The 19,193-nt window shown below is 32.3% G+C and overlaps 1 long non-coding RNA gene across 1 annotated transcript; it reads right to left on the reverse strand.

Annotated features, from left to right (window-relative positions):
• Positions 1-489: 489 nt before the first annotated feature.
• On the reverse strand, positions 490-17,379 carry LOC127709848 (uncharacterized). The gene is made up of 3 exons (XR_007985783.1): positions 17,165-17,379; positions 2,035-2,307; positions 490-1,443 (listed from the first exon to the last, which is right to left on the reverse strand). It is a non-coding gene; the product is annotated as an uncharacterized LOC127709848 (long non-coding RNA).
• Between the last annotated feature and the right edge of the window lie 1,814 nt (positions 17,380-19,193).

Consider the following 19,193-nt stretch of genomic DNA (forward strand, 5'->3'; position numbering starts at 1 on the left):
TTTTATCAATTACATGTATGTATTTTCTGTCTGAAGAAAAAGATACCGGTTGGTTCTGCTATATATATTGATAAACACTTAAGATCAGAACAATATCTTAAAGTATCTCGTCTAACTTAGCTATGCTACTGAAAACTTACTGTCACATGTTACAGTTGCATCTCCGATAGAGTTACATATCGCTTTTGAATCATTACTGTAGTCTGGACTACATTCAAATGGATTCGTTATACTAACAGGACAGTCAACTCCGTAGCCTATTCGCGTTAGATTTTTTCTCCTGGGAATTTCACCGGCAATCCCGTTATATGATATATTTAAATGGCGACAAACAAACCTAGCATACTCATTTTTCCATTTGTTTGCACAAAGAGAGTAAGCTTTGTTTCCTTTCTTGTTTATAATCAACAATCTGAAATCTCTATCTACATCTAAAACCCATTCAATTTCACCTGAAGTAAAAAGATAAACAATTGACGTAATTTCTTTTATTGTTTCTTGTTTCGAACAGCAGCAAATTTCGATATAAGCTAGCGAAAAAAAAGTTCAATGATTGGTGATCTCATTTGTTATTAATGTGTTAGTCAACAATGAACGAATAATTTCCCAAAGAAAGAAGATATCGCATCCATTCTTAATTTGTTCAAACGATGAATATCAAACTAACATATTTCCTTTAGTTATTCGAATGTCGTTTTGATATTTTATATTAATTTCAGCTAAAAGTTCAACTGTCGTTTGGAATGTGATGCGTGAACACAAATTCCTACCGGAGAAAAATAACATGAGAACTGGTGTTTATTTAAAGTCTTCCGTTAAACAAATGCTTACTGATGATTCTGTATATACTTTTCTGTGTTCTTCTTTTACAAAAAATATTTTTAACATGTTTTTAAACGGTTATCATATCGTACATTTTCATAGGTTTTATAAGGAGTGAAGATGATATCAACTCAATATATTAAATTTCAATATGGGGATCGTTTATTATTATTTCCTCGGGTAGTTATTATTGACCTAGAAAAAAACCAATATTAAAATTTCATATACATGTAGCATTGCAAGATAGGCAAACTGGCAACATTTGCGCATTTGCGGTATCGCTTATTCATATTGCAATCTGCTTGGTGTAATACGAGAAATTATATCTCTTACACGCGGGAAATAGATAACATGCCAAAACCTTGCAAAAATCGTTGTTGCCTTTACTCAAGAAACGTGTCAATTTAAGTACAAAAAATCCGCGAATTGATATACATGTATTAATTTTCAACCATAATTTAAGAGAAGAGCAGTAAATGTTCCTTTTTTATAATTCAGCCAAACCTGTATTTGGCGGTTTTGTTATATCAAAAACAAATGTTCTTGGTGACACGTCTTCTGTAGGAATATAACTATGCTTTCCAGTAGTTTTCCCTGTTGTTGTAGATGAATTAGTTCCTTCTGTAAATTGAAGAATTATCAACGTAGAGCAACTGTAATATTTCCATTAAATATGACGTGAGAAAGACGAAAGCATGTTAGTAATATATTGAAATATTGTTTGAAAAGGATCATATTAAATTGAAATGTTAGAAGCATTTTTAAAAATTTGCATTTACTATATTGCAAAATAAAGTTTATTTTGAAAAGAGCGAAATCAGAATTTTCATCATTAATTTAAGATTAGAAACACAAGACGATTTTTTTCCTTATAAGATATCTAAATATAAAAATAAGAAGATGTGGTATGATTGCCAATGAGACAACTCTCCACAAGAGACCAAATGACACAGAAATTAACTACTAAAGGTCCCCGTACGGCCTTCAACAATGAGCAAAGCCCATTCCGCATAGTCAGCTGTAAAAGGCCCCGAAATGACAAAACTATTCAAACGGGAAAACTAACGGCCTGATTTATGTACAAAATAATGAACGAAAAACAAATATGATATACAACTATCAAAAATTTACTGTTGTCATGGTAAAATATGATAATGAATGAACATAATATCAGTCGAATAAAATGCAATTTAAGACAATATTTAGTTTTACCTCTGTTGCAGCTGTAAGATATTGTAGCCCTCCAAGTCAAATAAAAACATTCGGTATCAACATTGATGTAGCCACAACTGGTATGTCCAATACACAAATTTAAACTTTTCTGCATGCAGTTGCTAATATCTCTTTCAAATTCGCATATAGCTTCAATCTTATACCACCAGAACTCAAATCCACTTATCGCATACTCATCACCGCAATATATTGCAGACAACGAACCGCACACTTCAACTCTTTTTGTATACTGAAGATTAGTAGACCACCATCCTTCAGTGTAAAAATGTTATAAATTAACACTTACCGTTTTGTCAAAAGCGGGAGGTTTGATAAACAATAAAAATTTTAATATTTTTTAATAACATAAACTGTTCTAATTTTACTGACCAGATGCTCCTTTCGACAATTAAGTCTCTTCAGTACAGATGTTGAAGAACTGATCAAACCGAAAAGAATTTTAAGCATTGTAAAAAACAAAGAGAGAAGAAACCTAGGGACAATCAACTATAAATCGATGAAAAACATACATCACCGTTACCAAATAAAATAACGATGAAAAGACAAAACAACAGTCCACCAAAAAAAAAAAAAAAATAATGATTATGCAACACATACCCTAACATGATTTTTTTGTGAACTTGGGGGTCCAGAAGGATAATTGATTCATACTGGACTAGTAGAATCCCTTGCGTTTCTAATGCTGCATTTTGTTATGTTAAATAAACAAGAGAACATACCAGTTTTCATATACATGTGAAACAGATATTCCATAACGATCAACGAAATCATGGTAGCATCCGTAAATCTTTCGAAGGGATGACATCAACTTCTCTTTACACTAGTAACTCTTGCTTGAGTAGTTTTCTTATAAGCAGCAAAACTCTATTAAGGAAATCTTAAAAATTGCCATCTATGGAATATAGTATCTGGGAAACATATATTCTAAATCCAGGCGCTGCTGGAATATTGCTATATAGAAATGAAAAAGTTCACAATTGGAAAGCTAAAATCATCTATTTCATCGCAAAATAATTGCTCCCAATCGAACCTCCTTGCCATATCAAGTAAAGATATGAGGCATTTTTAATTGTGTTGGTGACATTTTTTATTTCAAATCAGTGGGATAGATGTGTTCAACATTGTTACAAAACTTTGAATTATTTTTCAGAAGACTTCATCTACATAGCAGAAAGTGAAACTGAATGTTCATTCTTCATTCTTCTAGAGAATTTCTTGTTTATATAATACAGTCTGCATCATATGCATAATTGAACAAATCGATAAGAAGAGCGGTTGGTTCTCGTAGAAATGACAACTGAGTTCAAAACAACGCGTCCTCGATACGTAGCACATATGGTGTCAATAAAAATCAAGCATCTTGTTTTGCTTAGTTTGAATCAGATTTTCTTCACAAAGTACAAAGTGGGTTTCGGAATTGTTACTATGTTTAGTTTGTTTTTTGCGTGAACCTCCTGTGGGATTCACGCCTATATATTGGTGAGTTTTGGTAACTCGAATAATTCAAGCCCTTACCGTCTCCGATTCTCTCCGCCTTTCGAGGTGTAGTGATCGATAGTGAGCGTAATATAACGACTGGATTATTCGGGTTAGAGTTTTGGTAGCTTTTACGGGCCGTTCAGATATCCTAGGAAACAAGATTCTCGGAACGTCTCGAAAATTTTCGATCAATTATACGGATAGATGTCTTTTATCTTGATACAGTCCCTCTATGTATAGGCTACCACATGACATTGTATATTTCAACAATCAAAGTTTGTTGTAGATCGGAAAGTAAAAAAGTAAAGACTAAATTGCAGTAAAAAAATCATTTATATATTCCAACGTATTTGCCTTTTGACAGAACATATGCGTTTTGATGTGAAAGTTTATAAATATCAAGTATAATGATAAAGTAGTTAATAATTTATTTTTTGAGACGGTCCCTGTACACGTTTTGTATGAAGTATTTAATACAACGTGCTATTGTGCATTCTGAGAAAAAACCTGGGAATAGTAAATTAACAATATAATTATTATGTCCCAGAATAAACTGATTATTTCTGAACGTTTATCCCGTGTTAATTGTAGACGCAATTATACGCAACATGTGATCAAATGTCGGAAAGAAATGAGAATTAACAAAACGATATTTCTGTTCACAAGGATTTTTAATCCTTGCATCTCACAAAAAAACTTGATTAATATTTTAAAATAATCATTTTTATTAATTACTACGTTAATTATTTCATACCGTTTTAGTATGGTTTTGTAAATCTCTGCTGCTTGTATTTTGTATAGCAATATATTCATTAAAACATTTAAAATGGAAAGTTAGGCTTGAAGAAGAGATTGATTTGATAACAAAATGTCCATCAGTAAATACTTGAAGATTGTGTTTATTGATAGTAACTATATTTAAAATTTTCAGAAAAGATTTATTTACAGAAATGTGTGTAAACGATACCGCTGCTTGTGGACTATCAGTCCCCGAGGGTATCATTAGCTCAGTAGTCAGTACCTCAGTACTGATATGATTTATAACAAACCTTTCTAAAATTGTCCGGTTTATAAATTTTGAAATTATAAAGAAACTAAGGTTTCAACTCCCTCGGACAGAATTGACCTTGGATGGATTTCAACTGTTTTGGTTTTTACATCATTGGCTTTCAAATATTCGGCTTTGAGCATTCCTGATGAAGGTAAATCCTGAAAAGCGCTTCGGACACATGTAATTTAAAACGTGTTGTTTACATTTTTTTTCAATTCATTTTGTTTTTGTTTTAATAGTTCAACTTTATAGCATCTAAATATTTGCAATGTATGGTGCGATTTTGTATATCCGATTTGAAAACAATATTTGTTTCGTTCACACAAGTTCCGGATTAAATGACAATGACAAATTTTTAAACCCATTGAGGAAGGTAGTTTGACATCCGAATTCAACTAACATTAAAATTTCGCTGATTTTCTCATTTCATATCTAAACTCAGGACACGGCAGTAAGAGCTTGGCATATAATTATGAATCATGATCATCATTAAGGTATTCAGACCTCCAGCTGTTTCTCTTTTTCTTATTTTTTGAGTAACTGTCCTATTATAAACTTTCAAATTTTCTAAAAACTAAGGACTTTCTCTACCCAAGGTGTGAATACTTAGCTGTATTTGGCAAAAACTTTCGGAATTTTGGGTCTTCAATGCTCTTCGACTTTGTACTTTATTTGGTATTTTTAACTTTTTTGATTCGAGCGTCACTGATGAGTTTTTTGTAGACGAAACGCGGATCTGGCGTGCCAAATTTCAATCCTGGTATCTGTTTAACCATGTTTAACCCCACATCATTTTTGGGTCCGTCCCAAGACAGGAACCTTTATACTATATACTAGCTTTTGCTAGTCTTGTGCGTTTTTTTTACTTTTAGTTAATTTGTATGTTTAGGAGTTTAGTGCGGCGTCCATTCGCTTAAATAGTATACATTATTGTTTAAGGGTCTGCTAAAGCACGCATAAGGGTGCAGGATTTTCTCTCTGTGTTGAAGACATATTGGTGGCTTTGGGCAGTGTTCTATACATTCTAAGGTCGGGTTGTTGTTTTTTTGACAAATTCACCGTTTTCATTCTCTATTACATCTATATATATTGATGAACAATATTTTTTATATAGATTGGTTATTTTGAGATCATGTTCAGGTATTTATAAAACTTCTAAAAACAAGATATTCTTCATAACTAAGTTTTACCTGTTGAATATTTAGATCTATTTAAGTAACTTTAGGAAATCCTTAAATTTTAAGATGTTTTATGAGACCAAAGTAATTGTCAGTATATAAGAGGTCCAAATAAAGCTGGTGTGTTACTCTCAAGAACAAAATACGGAACCTTCCTATAAGTTGCATGCCATAGAGTTACACTTCACATGAAAATTGGACTTTTAATTTTCTCTATACCACCTCTACCATGAGAACATACAGCTTCAGTAATGAGTATAAGAATAATTGGAAGCATCCAGCAACCAAAACATAAAGATATGAAAGACAAAATAAATGCATCTAGATTATAAAGCAAACTGAGTGTTGAAATTAATAATCCAATTGGTCTGTGCAATTTGCTTTAGTCACCTGGTTTGCAGAAATTGGGAATTGCAATAGGATTAGGACTAAGTATATTAAGCACGATGAAAAATTGATGTCAACTCCCAACCTTAAAAGGTATATTCAAATGGTAGCTGTATATACTTTTCTATTTAAAATTCAAAGGTGCTTTTAATTGACTTGTGCTAGCAAGAATCTACACACAATTACATATTTTCCACAATAAAGATGTTTCATCATTATCCTTTCCGTCTTCTATTCAAAATCCATTATTTCAAATCGATAGCAAAAAAATCAACAACAATTTTTTGGTGACCAGTCAGAGGTCTCGGGTTCACGTATTGCTTTATTATTTTTTAAAGTAAACAACTTGTTTTGGTTTACAATAAAACATGTGTAGATGGAAGATATAGAGAAGGCGGGAGAATCTTCTTGATTTTCAGGTAAAAAGTTCAAGGTCACAGCTGCTGAATATAGACTTAACGACAAGTTGTTTTTTTTTAAAAAAAAAAAGAAAAGCAACACGTGAACCTAAAACCGCTGACTGGTCACCAAAAGATTGTTGCTGAATTTTTGTTTGCTTTTGAATTGAAATAATTGGACTGTGAATAGAATGAATTGAAGAAGATAAATACCTTTATATTAAAAATATGTAATCGTGTATACATTCTTGCACAAGTGTTGGATAGTTGTGAATAGAAAAGTGTATATTTTTATACAGCTACTATTTAGATATACATTTTAAAGCTCGACTATTTCATTTATTACTTGGGATTGTACATCATTTTTTCATAATCCTATTGCGAATCCCAGTTTCTACAAACCGGATGTATAATGCAAATTGCGCACTCAGTTTGCTTTATCATCTGGATGCATTTATCATTTATATTTTGTTTCCTGCATGGATGCCTTCATATTCTTAACTCGTCATTAAAGTTGTCTGTACTCATGGTAGATGTTGCATAGATAAATTTAAAAGTCCATTTTCCATGTGAAGTGAAACCCTGTGGCATAAAACTTGTAAGAAGGTTTCGTATATAATTTTCTTGAGAGTAACACAACAGCTTAATTAGGACCTCTTAAATAGAGACTTATTCTGGTCTAATAAAACATATACAATTTTAAAGATTTCCTGATTTTACTTAAATCAATCCACATATTCTACAGGGAAACTTGGTGTTGAAGAACATCTTATTTTCAGAAGTTCTATGAATACCTGAACATACTCTCAAAAGAACCAATTTATATAAAAAGACATGTAGATATAAAAAGATACCAGGATTAACATGCTGTACGCAAGACGCGAGTAAAGTCGACAAAGAATCATCAGTGACGCTCGAATAAAATAGTTAAAAAGGCCAAATAAAGGTCGAAGTTAAATAATCTATTCCTTAGGTAGAAAATTCTTGGCATTTCGAAAATCACATATAGTAATCTAATAGTTGAATTCGGATGTCAAACTATACCTACCTCAAGTGTTTTGACTCCGGATTCATTGACTTTTAACCGGCATTTTTGTGAACGCAAACATATAGTGTGCGTGTGAACAGTATGAGGTATAATGTGAATGAACCAACTTGAAGACGTGTAGGATAGCTAGTCAACACAATGAATACAATTTTCAAAACCGTACCATAGTACAAATATTAAGATGCTATAAGGTTGAACTAATAAAAGAAAAAAAAGAAATATAAATTTTATAATAAACATACATTCCTGTTGAGAACTTTTTTCCGAAAATAGCTTGAATATAGTATCAATAAACGCAAATGTCAAGTTTTGACGGACGGACATTTTATTTATCATATTAATCTCTTTTTAAAGTCTAACATTCATCAATATTAATTTATTGATATACAAAATAAAAGCAGATACTTATAAATCCCTACTAAAACAGTATAAAATAATTGGTATTATGATAGTAATTTAAATTTAATCTTGTTATGATTTAAATTGTAAAATATTAATTACTTTTTGTGAGATGCATTGATTTAAAATCCTTGTGAATTGAAACCACGCAAGTATTTTTCATTCACGACCGTTTAAAACATAGATATTTAGCTAACTTTGGGTACGCATCCCGGCTCATACGTTACATATAATTTACATAGATGTAATGAGTGATCAAACCTGTGAGACATAATGCACGTATACATTACAATTTTAATTATATTCTATAATTACCTTAGTCTGGACAGAGACATAATTATGTCTCTGGTCTGGACCAGTGGTTGTATATCTATTAATGAAATTACATTTTTTTTACAGAAAACCATTTTGTTCGATTATTTTTCTGCTTTTCGACCACTGTGCTTCCGACCTACGATAAAAAGTTTTAACAATATTGTTTTGTTAATTTTCTTCATGCTTTCCGACATTTTCTCATGTTGTAATTGAAATACTAAATATCAAAAGATAAACGTCCAGAAATAATCAGTTTATTCTGGGTCATTGTAAATCAATAAACTATTCCCAGGTTTATTAAATACTACACACACAATGCGAAGAGGGACCGTCTCAAAGCATAAATTATATAATTGCGTTATCATTATACTTGATATTTGATAAACATTCACATTATTAAAACATATATCATTTTTTGTCAAAAGGCATATAGGTTCTTACATATAAATGATTTTAGAATGCAACCTAGTCTTTATTGTTTTACTTTCATATACCCGGATTGTTGAAATATACAATGTCACGTGGTAGCCTGGGCCGTATCAAAGACATAAATAACTACACTTGAAATGATGGAAAATTTTCGAGACGTTCCGAGAATCGTGATGCCGAGGAATATCGAGTGGCCCATAGACACTTCCAAAACTCGCCAATATATAAGCGTGAACCCCTCAGGGGGTTCACGCAAAAAATAGTTTGTTGTTTCTGGTGATGTTTCGAGATACACCTGTTGTATTTAAGTCCAACTAGCAAGGTTGATAGTAGGAAAAGGTAGAAAGCCTTTTGGAAGTCATGATCACATTTGCTAGGGATATCTGTAAACAGTATGAAACTTTCAAAGTTATTGCTTCTAGATGAAATCTTTTGAATATGTCTATTTTCACTGGGCATGTGTGATTGCTGATCTGAAGGGTTAGCCATGGTCATTGAAAAACTGACTTAAAAACAATGACCAAAAAGGGGTTTCTATATATCAAGATTTTTGAGGTAGCATTATTACATGACAGCTATATAATGATTGAATAAAGAATCTTGAATCAAATATGAGATGAAACCCCTACAAATATGCCTGATTTAAAATTTCAGTTCTAATGTGGTCACTCGTGTTTAATGGAAGATTAATACAATATGATGTGGGGGTCATCTCCAAAAGTATAAATACTCTATCGTTTTTATTACCTGCTTTTGTTTTATTTTCAGAATCAACAAATTCTGGCAAAAAAACTAAAGGGACAAGATTTTTGTCCCGCCTTAAATCCCAGTGGAAACAAACTATTGTTTTACTCTCATTCCGGAAAGATTTTAAAAAAAATCAGAAAAAAACAATTCATTTTGGAAAACACACAAGATAAAATTAATGCTCAATGCTTTAAATTAAAATGAAAATTTGGGATTTTATGGTCATTTGCCAAATAACATCAGCATTAATTGTATTATTGGGGTAGCATTTGTCAAAAGTCATATAAAAAGTAAAATCACAAAAGTACTGAACTCCGAGGAAAATTCAATCGGAAAGTCCCTAATAACATGGCAAAATCAAATGACAAAACACATCAAACGAATGGACAACAACTGTCATATTCCTGACTTGGTACAGGCATTTTCAAATGTAGAAAATGGTGGATTGAACCTGGTTTTATAGCGCTAAACCTCTCACTTGTACGACAGTCGCATCAAATTTAATAATATTGATAATGATGCGTGAACAAAACAAACAGACACAATAGGTAAAAATGTCACAAATAAAGGTAAGAAGTCTAATTCGGTAGGTCACATTCGTGAAAAGGGAACGGGATTGCAGTTACGACATAAGGAACATATCTAATATCATCTATATAACAGATATTCCATAACGGTCAACCAACTCGTGATGGCGTCCGTAAAATTTACGAAGTGATGATTTCAGCTTCCCAATGCTTCACTATTGGGAAGCTGAAATCATCTCTTTTGTCGTAAAGTTTTGTTTTCAACCAACCCTCATAAACGAGTTTCTTGAAATTTTAAAGTTAGCGCAATTATTGAACCAATTCATGCATTTATATTAAACTAAGTCTTGTATACATTTTTTTTCTCCATATTATTACGAATCTATAACGTATTATCTATGGCATGGTATTGGTTGCAAAAAATTTTCATTTAAATGCAATATTTTTCATTTAATTGGTATATTTTTTCATTTATATGCAATATTTTTTCATTTATATGCAATATTTTTTCATTTGTATGGTATATTTTTTCATTTAAATGGTATATTTTTTCATTTATATGCAATATTTTTTATTTAAATGGTATAATTTTTCATTTATATGGTATATTTTTTCATTTAAATGCAATATTTTTTATTCAAATGGTATAATTTTTCATTCAAATGGTATAATTTTCATTCAAATGCAATAGTTTTTATTCAATTGGTATAAAATGTCATTTGAATGCAATATTTTTTATTCAATTGGTATATTAGTTTTTTATTTATATGCAATAATTGCATTATGGGAAATTCTTTGACGTCATAAGGTCAAATTTGCAACAACGTTTGTGATTGGTCGAAAATTGTTTGGATTTCTCCCCTTTCTTTCTAAACATGGGTGACCAAGAATTAAAAACGCGTCAGAATATCGCCCCTCTAACTAAATCTAACGTTCGTGCGAGTCCTGCACTGGCTGTTAAAATCTTGTGGTCATAACTAGTATTTCTATTGCAAAATTTCGATGGTCAAAACGTTCGGTCCACTTTTCAAAAACCATTTCATTGTATATGGATTTTTATGCAAGTATATCGGGTTTTTAAATAGATTAGACACCGTTGGTTTTCCCGTTTGAATGGTTTTACACTACTAATTTGTGGGGGCCCTTTATAGCTTGCTGTTCGGTTTGAGCCAAGGCTCCGTGTTGAAGACCGTACGTTGACCTTTAATGGTTTACATTTACAAATTATGACTTTGATGGAGAGTTGTCTCATCGGCACTCATACCACATCTTCTTATATGTATATTCAACGTAAACCAGACGTTTCTCAGACTGTTTTCTTTTTTTAATAAATCCTTTGCCGCGCGTTGTGTACTGATTGATAACTCGGTCTGGGAGAACAAGATTTATTTCAGTACCAGTTGTAATTAGGTTTGAGCAAACTTCCAGTAATTGCAAATACTCTTATGTCGGTGCTTTGTGTCTATTGTCTTAATGTTAGTTTTTGTGTGTGTCTCCTACCGATCTTTTGAGTAATTTGCTGATTTGTGCAGGTTGTTATTTTATTGTACCGTTACACCACTGTCCCAGCTTCGGGATGGGTTGCTCACAAACATGTTGTTGTACTGTTACACCGCTGTCCCAGATTAGGGGGAGGATTGGGATCCCGCTAACATGTTTAACCCCGCCACATTCTGTATGTATGTGCTTGTCCCAAGTCAGGAGCCTGCAACTCAGTGGTTGCCGTTTGTTGCTTTGTTATACATATTTGTGTTTCGTTCATTATTTTGTACATTAATTCGGCCGTTAGTTTTCTCGATTGCATTGTTTTACATTTTTGATTTCGGGGCCTATTATAGCTGACTATGCGGTGTAGGCTTTGCTTATTGTCGAAGGCCGTACGGTGACTTATAGCTGTTGATTTCTGTGTCATTTGATCTCTTGTGGAGAGTTGTCTCATCTGCAATCATACCACATCTTCGTTTTTATATCCACCCTGCCATATTCTTTATTTGCCTGTCCCAGGGATGGAGCCTGTAGTTTAATGGTTGTCGTTGGTTCCTGTCTCGACTCATATTTGATATTTTGTAAATTGTTTTGTTATGTATAATTAGGCTGTTAGTTTTTTCGTTTGAATTGTCAGTCACACTTTTAATGTAGGGCCTTTTATAGACGACTTTACAGTATCAGGTTTTTGTCATTGTTGAAGGCCTTACGATTGTCTACAAAAATCATTTGTCTACATGACGGCAAAAAGCTCTACAGAGCTCATGTTTGTAGTATTTCATGTAACCCGAATTAAAATAAATTTTTCTTATCTTATCTTATCTATAATTGCTTACATCCACTTCATATTTGAACTCCGGTGGATAGTTGCCTTATTAGCAATCATATTCCATCTCTTCATTTTTATATTATATACGTGACTTCTAAACTCGTGTTTTCCTGAACAAGCATGAAATAATTTTCACTGGGCGTTAAAATTAGCAACAAACAATCAATCAATTTAAACTTGTGTTAAATTAGAGGAAACCCATTTGATATTTATTTATTTGTTGGGTCGGGGGACAGAAGGATTTCATATATGAATATGTTTGCCTGGTAAGAGCTGAAAAATAGGCATGATTAGCGACAGATTGAAATGAATAATAATGCCCCCTCTCCCCTTCCCCATCCTTCATCTATAAATTTAAACTGACCACCACGGAATAGCCCAATAGTGTTGAAAGTAGCGTAAAACACCAATCAATCAAAATCCCTTCCCTAGAATATCAAATAATCGTCCCTTAACTGTTATTGTCCGTGTAGTTCTTATATTTATCCAGCTTATCGTCCTACAGGGATGTCCAACTAAGGCTGTCATACCATAAAACGTTAAAAAAACAGCTCACATTCTAATATATCTGCATTCATAAATTTATTAATTTCATTTAGACTACTAGTAAACGACGCCATGTTTGTTATGTGCCTCTGCCGTCAACCTATCAAAAAAGAAGAGGTGGAAGAGAGCCAGAAGATCTTCCCAATGCAAAAAAAACAGAAATGGACTTCTTCTGGCTCACTTCCGAAGAACAAAAAAAAAAAAACGCGTCCCATTGATATGTTTTAAAAACGCCTTGCCCCTACTTTTTTTCCAAAAAAATGGCATTATTAAATATATAAACATATATATAATTAATCAAATTAAAATGCTATTGTATTTTTATAAGACCTACTTAATACATGACCTGGGACTAATGACATCTATCTATAAGTCCTAGCATACATTAATTATTATAATATGAATATGTTTCTTGTTTTAATAACCACATATGATGCTATGCATGAGTCACCATTTATCAGGACATGAATTGGGTTTACATAGAGAGGATAAGGGACGACATCAGAAAATCAATGAAGGATAAAAAACTTAATTCAAATAGTTGGGGGGGGGGGGGGGGTCAAAATTGCTGCAAGTTTTGTTTAATTAACATCGATTTTATATATATTCTTATTGGTCAATCAATTTTTCCCATGAATGGATGAAATATACAGAATACGTTGATTGACTTTTGGTTGCCTTATGTCCAGTGGCAAGTATGTCACGCATGTTTAGAACAAATATAATAGAGATCAAAGGATAAAGAATAGAGTGAAATGGTAAAAACTAAAAGATATAGAATTATAGAAACGATCTTTGATCTGAAACCCCCTACCCTCACACACACACCATAACCATTACTGCCAATACTCGCATATATACATCTCTATACAAATATCTAAATTTGAACCTACTCCCCCCCCCCCTTTCTAGACATCGAGGTTTTTGATCCGCCCCGTTAAATGTGTCTAATTATATACATTGTGTACGGGTCTAGATAATAGCTAAACGTACAATCATATAATTTGTTGGATACCTAATTATATTATATAATGTGTCACAAAATAAACTTGTATACCCCCCTTCCCAATGCAGTATTGAAAAGTAAATCATTTAAAAGTCCTGAGAATAAAATATGTTTTGAAATATGCCCTGCATACTTATTTATGCAAAGACATATAGTAATTGTTGAACTACTGTGGGGCTTGAAAAAAAATCTATTTAAGGGATTCGGAGGCGAGAACAGTAAAAAAAAGCTCAGCAACGAATCCTAAATGTAAAATGATTTGCAGCATAAGACATGAGAGCACATATCATAGATAGTATTAAATATGAAGTTCACGCCTCATATAGTGAAGTCCTATGTCATAGGACAATTGTTGTAACATGGGTTAGTAACTGGTTCCAATTTATCCTGAATTGTCTTTATTAAAGAATTAGTTCCGGAGTATAACAGCTTATGTCTCTACTTGTGGGTTTCTAGTTCTGCTGTCGTAATTAGGTGATTTTTTTTCTACATGTAGTAAAAAAGAGGGGGCTTAGTCCAAATAATTGTAACGTCCTGGATGCTTTTTATTCTTTTTTCATGTGCCTTCCTGCAACGTCTCTGAGATATGAGATAAAAAATGATATAGCACTAAAGAACGTCATGATTACATGTATCTGGACTTAGAAGGGGGAGGGGGGCTAGCTATGTATTTTTTTTTATTTCAATGTGTAGACTGTAGGAGAGTTTCTTCAGAAAAGGTTTTCATTGGAGGTGTTTTTGCCATGCACGCAGGCATCTGTTTCAGCGCTATCCATGAACAAGTTGTGTGTCAAATTAATTATTATTACTTGTCACTCGCATTTTTTGCTCGTCCTGGCCATTATTGGCATTAACAGCCAGTGCAGGACTCGCACGAACGTTAGATTTAGTTAGAGGGGCGATATTCTGACGCGTTTTTTAATTCTTGGTCACCCATGTTTAGAAAGAAAGGGGAGACATCCAAACAATTTCCGACCAATCACAAACGTTGTTGCAAATTTGACCTTATGACGTCAAAGAATTTCCCATAATGCAATTATTGCATTTAAATAAAAAACTACTATACCAATTGAATAAAAAATATTGCATTCAAATGACATTTTATACCAACTGAATAAAAACTATTGCATTTGAATGAAAATTATACCATTTGAATGAAAAATTATACCATTTGAATGAAAAATTATACCATTTGAATAAAAAATATTGCATTTAAATGAAAAAATATACCATATAAATGAAAAATTATACCATTAAAATAAAAAATATTGCATATAAATGAAAAAATATACCATTTAAATGAAAAAATATACCATACAAATGAAAAAATATTGCATATAAATGAAAAAATATTGCATATAAATGAAAAAATATACCAATTAAATGAAAAATATTGCATTTAAATGAAAAATATCAAATTTTTGCAACCAATACCATGCCATAATTATCGACAAATAATATTTCATTCAGTGATTGTTCATCGCAAGCTAATTAACTTTCGAGTTTGTTGCCGAAGTTTACCGGATCGTGACATTGATAAACAATAAAAACAGAGCACGTGGAAAACGTGACAAAAAGTGAATTGAAAGAGCCATGACATTTGTTTTTATATTTTCCATGCGTTCTCATTTGTTGAATAAACTTTTCCTTTGCAGTTGTTATGGTCCCAACAATGAATTGTTGTATTAAATTTGTTCTTCAAGAATCAGTTATCACTATTTACCTTCCAGAGCACGTTTGTTTATATTCTTTCATCACGGTTTCCCCCTTGCACTTGCGCTGTGCGTTGACCGAATTTATAACGAGAGGTCTTGTAGTTAATGTCACTGCATACGGGAAAATATCGGCAAATCGGTGTCTGGGAAGTCAATAGTTCAATATCGCTACATTTCTGACTTTTTTTTTATTAAAAAAATGGATTTTCTTTAAAAAAAAAAGTTCACGTTCACTTTTTTTTAGAGTAAAACTTAGCCATTAAAGTATATAAAACATATTAAAAAATTGGATTTTCTTTAAAAAAAGGTTCACGTTCACTTTTTTTAGAGTAAAACTTAGCCATTAAAGTATATAAAACATATTCGACTTTTTTTTTTAAATTTGAAGTTTCATATGACTTTAATACGAAAATAACTCTCTCGACAAATCCAGCACACAATTCACTATTTTATTCAATTCGTTTCTTTGATGTCTCCGTAAAGTTCCAACGACCCTGAATGTCTTTAAACGTCTTATTGCGTGTTCAACATACACACGACACTCGGACATTCTTTTATTTTTACATTTCCTTTTTTCCCTCGGCGTTTTCCGTCTTAATTGATATCTTTTATATGGTGTAACAATTGGTGCACGGTTTGCATAAATTTTATCAGCTAAGATTACATAATTTTGAGGGAAATCTAACTCCAAATTAGTCCCAATACTAGGCAAAAGATTGAATTGTTGAGCATCGTTTTGATGTCCAAGAAAACCACTTTTAACAAGGCGTATATGATTTTCATTGTCAACTACAATTTGTGTATAAATACAATGTACATGGCGATGTCCAGAGTAATATTCTTCTTGTAGTCCAACTTGAGGCCTGTATATAACATGGATTGTAACATCAATGACTGCCTAAGCAGTTGGAATTTTCGACCAGTTCCCATGTAACTGAAGGCATTGTTGACGACTAGTCCAGACTATATTTGGTGAATATGTTTCACATAAAATTGGTTTAATGACTTTTATGTGAGTACATATAGTATGAGACGAAACGTAAAAAAGTGAACTAAGTTATAACTAAGTTATTCAGTTTTGTATTAACAATCCCAGATCACAGATTAGCAATCCGAGATCACATATTGTCAATCCGAGATCACAGATTATCAATCCGAGATAACGAATTATCAATCCGAGATAATGGATTATCAAGAATACAAATCACAAGATTGATATTAATTGATCTAAAATTGTATTTACTAAACATTTTGGGTTCTTATAAAATATATTTGACCTTGAATTCTCCTGGGTATTTTAATAAAAATATAATTGTTAAAGATTAATCGCAGCGGTATCAAAGACGCCCATACAGGTAACAAAAATGATGGAGTATTTGTATTTTTGAGATGGTCCCCACATCATATTGTATTCGTCTGCCATCCAACACGAGCGCCAGCTGTAAGTAGTATCGACTTTTCTAATACGTCTACTAGTTACTTTGAGTTTTACTAGTTTGCTATTTATTTCAACTGTATCTACATTATTATAATGATTATGTTATGTTTTGGTAGAAAATGAAATTCTTACTTCTCTTAGTGCAGGTAACTTTTACAAACACACGTCTAGGTTGCTTACTACACGACTTGAAGTCATTTTCGCTTACAGTACAGTTTTTCTTGGTACTACATTTCTCTTTCATCAATTGTATCTCATGACTGCAATTGATATCTTTAGCAGTAGTACATCCATACCGCCACAAACGAAAATGCACATCATTTATATCGATTGTCTCGTTTTGGTGACATTGCAGGTCTGATGATTCCTTCCCACATAAATAAGAATATTCTAAAATTGAAATTAAGCATTCATAACAAAGCTAAATAAAATTCCCGAGAATTTAGGTGATTGTTTGTCAATATGTTCGCTTTTTTGAACGGCATTGAGGTTTTATAATAACTATAATTCTTGATAGCTTATTGTGTTGAGATCATCTTTACTTAAACTGTGCCCGTGATATAGTGGTAGAACCCCCGAGTGTCGAAGTTCGTGGGTTCAATTTTCTGCCAGGTTTAACCAAAGAAATAGGTATTTGCTGCTTCTTCGCTAAGCACGCAGTATTGAGAAGTGCAAAAACTGATCGGCTTATAGTCAGAATAATGTTTCAGGATAGGATGACATGTTTCCTTGCAGAAAGTGTCTTTTTTAACTAGCAAGATAAAAATTTGGAATAGCATGTCGGTCTAGTACTAACAGAGTAGAATATTTCATTAGCATGCGCTCGTCCTTATATGCATGTAATATGTGCACTGGACGTCAAAATACCAATCCATTCATCCATCCTTTTCAATAAACATTCCGAAATAATAATAAAGTTTTGTAAAATCTTCTGCATTTTAGGTTTTGAACGTGTTTATTTGGTTATAAGATGCGCATCGTTGTATACAATATCCCTCAATGTGAGTTCTGCAGTTTTTTCAACAATCTTGGGATTGTTTTTGTTTTTGTTTTAATAAAATGTGAACAAGGAAACAATATTGTCCGGAAAAGTAAAACATAGAAAGGTCAAATATCGAAAGAACTTAACCTCAAAAGTAAAATATGTTTTTTTTTTAAATTTCCTCAAAAATCAATCTTTTGTTAAGGTCAGTGAAGCGTAAATTGTACAAAACCCAACGAATCTTTGGTTTTGGTAACTGAATATGAAAGAAGTGAACATAAATATATATATGATTGAATAGCATTTTATTTCAATTGAGCACTGCATTTTCATTTTTTATCACTTTAAAAATTCCTTACCTGTCCAAACATGTGGTGCCAAGAACGTAAAAAATAAAATATATTCTGCATATTGAGTTTTCATCATTACTAATTTTTTGATGAAGTTAACTCTTTACGCTGGTTTGTGTTGTACTTAAGGTCGCCTATTTCCTTCCCTATAATTAATTGTGACTAATCACATGTAAACATTTAAAGTGTTATTGATTTTTAATTAACTATAAAATATATCTTCGCACTTCCAAATCAAAAGCTTCATATTTTGTGGTCGGTGTGTGTACACGTCAATTTTATTGTTCCGTATAACTGCCTCGTTAATCTCTTTTAAGTTTGTCTCAAATCGCTGCATTGTCAAATGGAGTTTGATTTTGACATTCCTTTTTAAACATATTTTTTTCAGTTATCCTGTACCCGTTGTTAACTACAACCAATGCATAACATAATACTAGTATAAGGTTATTGTACTAATATTGAGGAATATTGTTTCGCGCAGTTTCAGTGGGTAGCTTGACCATTGTTAAGTGTACGCCCGAACCTCCGCGAACCAACGGTTCTAGAGCAGATGATGTCTTGGCAGTGGGTTCGAGGGACGTTATCGAGAAAAAGATACAATCATGCTTTAGAGTCTATATTTTAGTTTTATGTTCAGTTCATTAATTGTGTTTATGTGGAATATAATGATAATTGATCTTCGGGAAAATGTCCAAAACCAGTTCCTGTAAAATATATCAATGTTGTCGTTAAATTAATTATTTTGACTTCATCTATTTTTTTCCTATTTGTATGCGCAAATTCCGTTAATGAATACATAAGAAATAGTTAATTATCATAGATTGTCAGG

This window comes from Mytilus californianus, unplaced genomic scaffold (genome assembly GCF_021869535.1).
Source record: "Mytilus californianus isolate M0D057914Y unplaced genomic scaffold, xbMytCali1.0.p SCAF_7, whole genome shotgun sequence".
Taxonomy (NCBI): domain Eukaryota; kingdom Metazoa; phylum Mollusca; class Bivalvia; order Mytilida; family Mytilidae; genus Mytilus; species Mytilus californianus.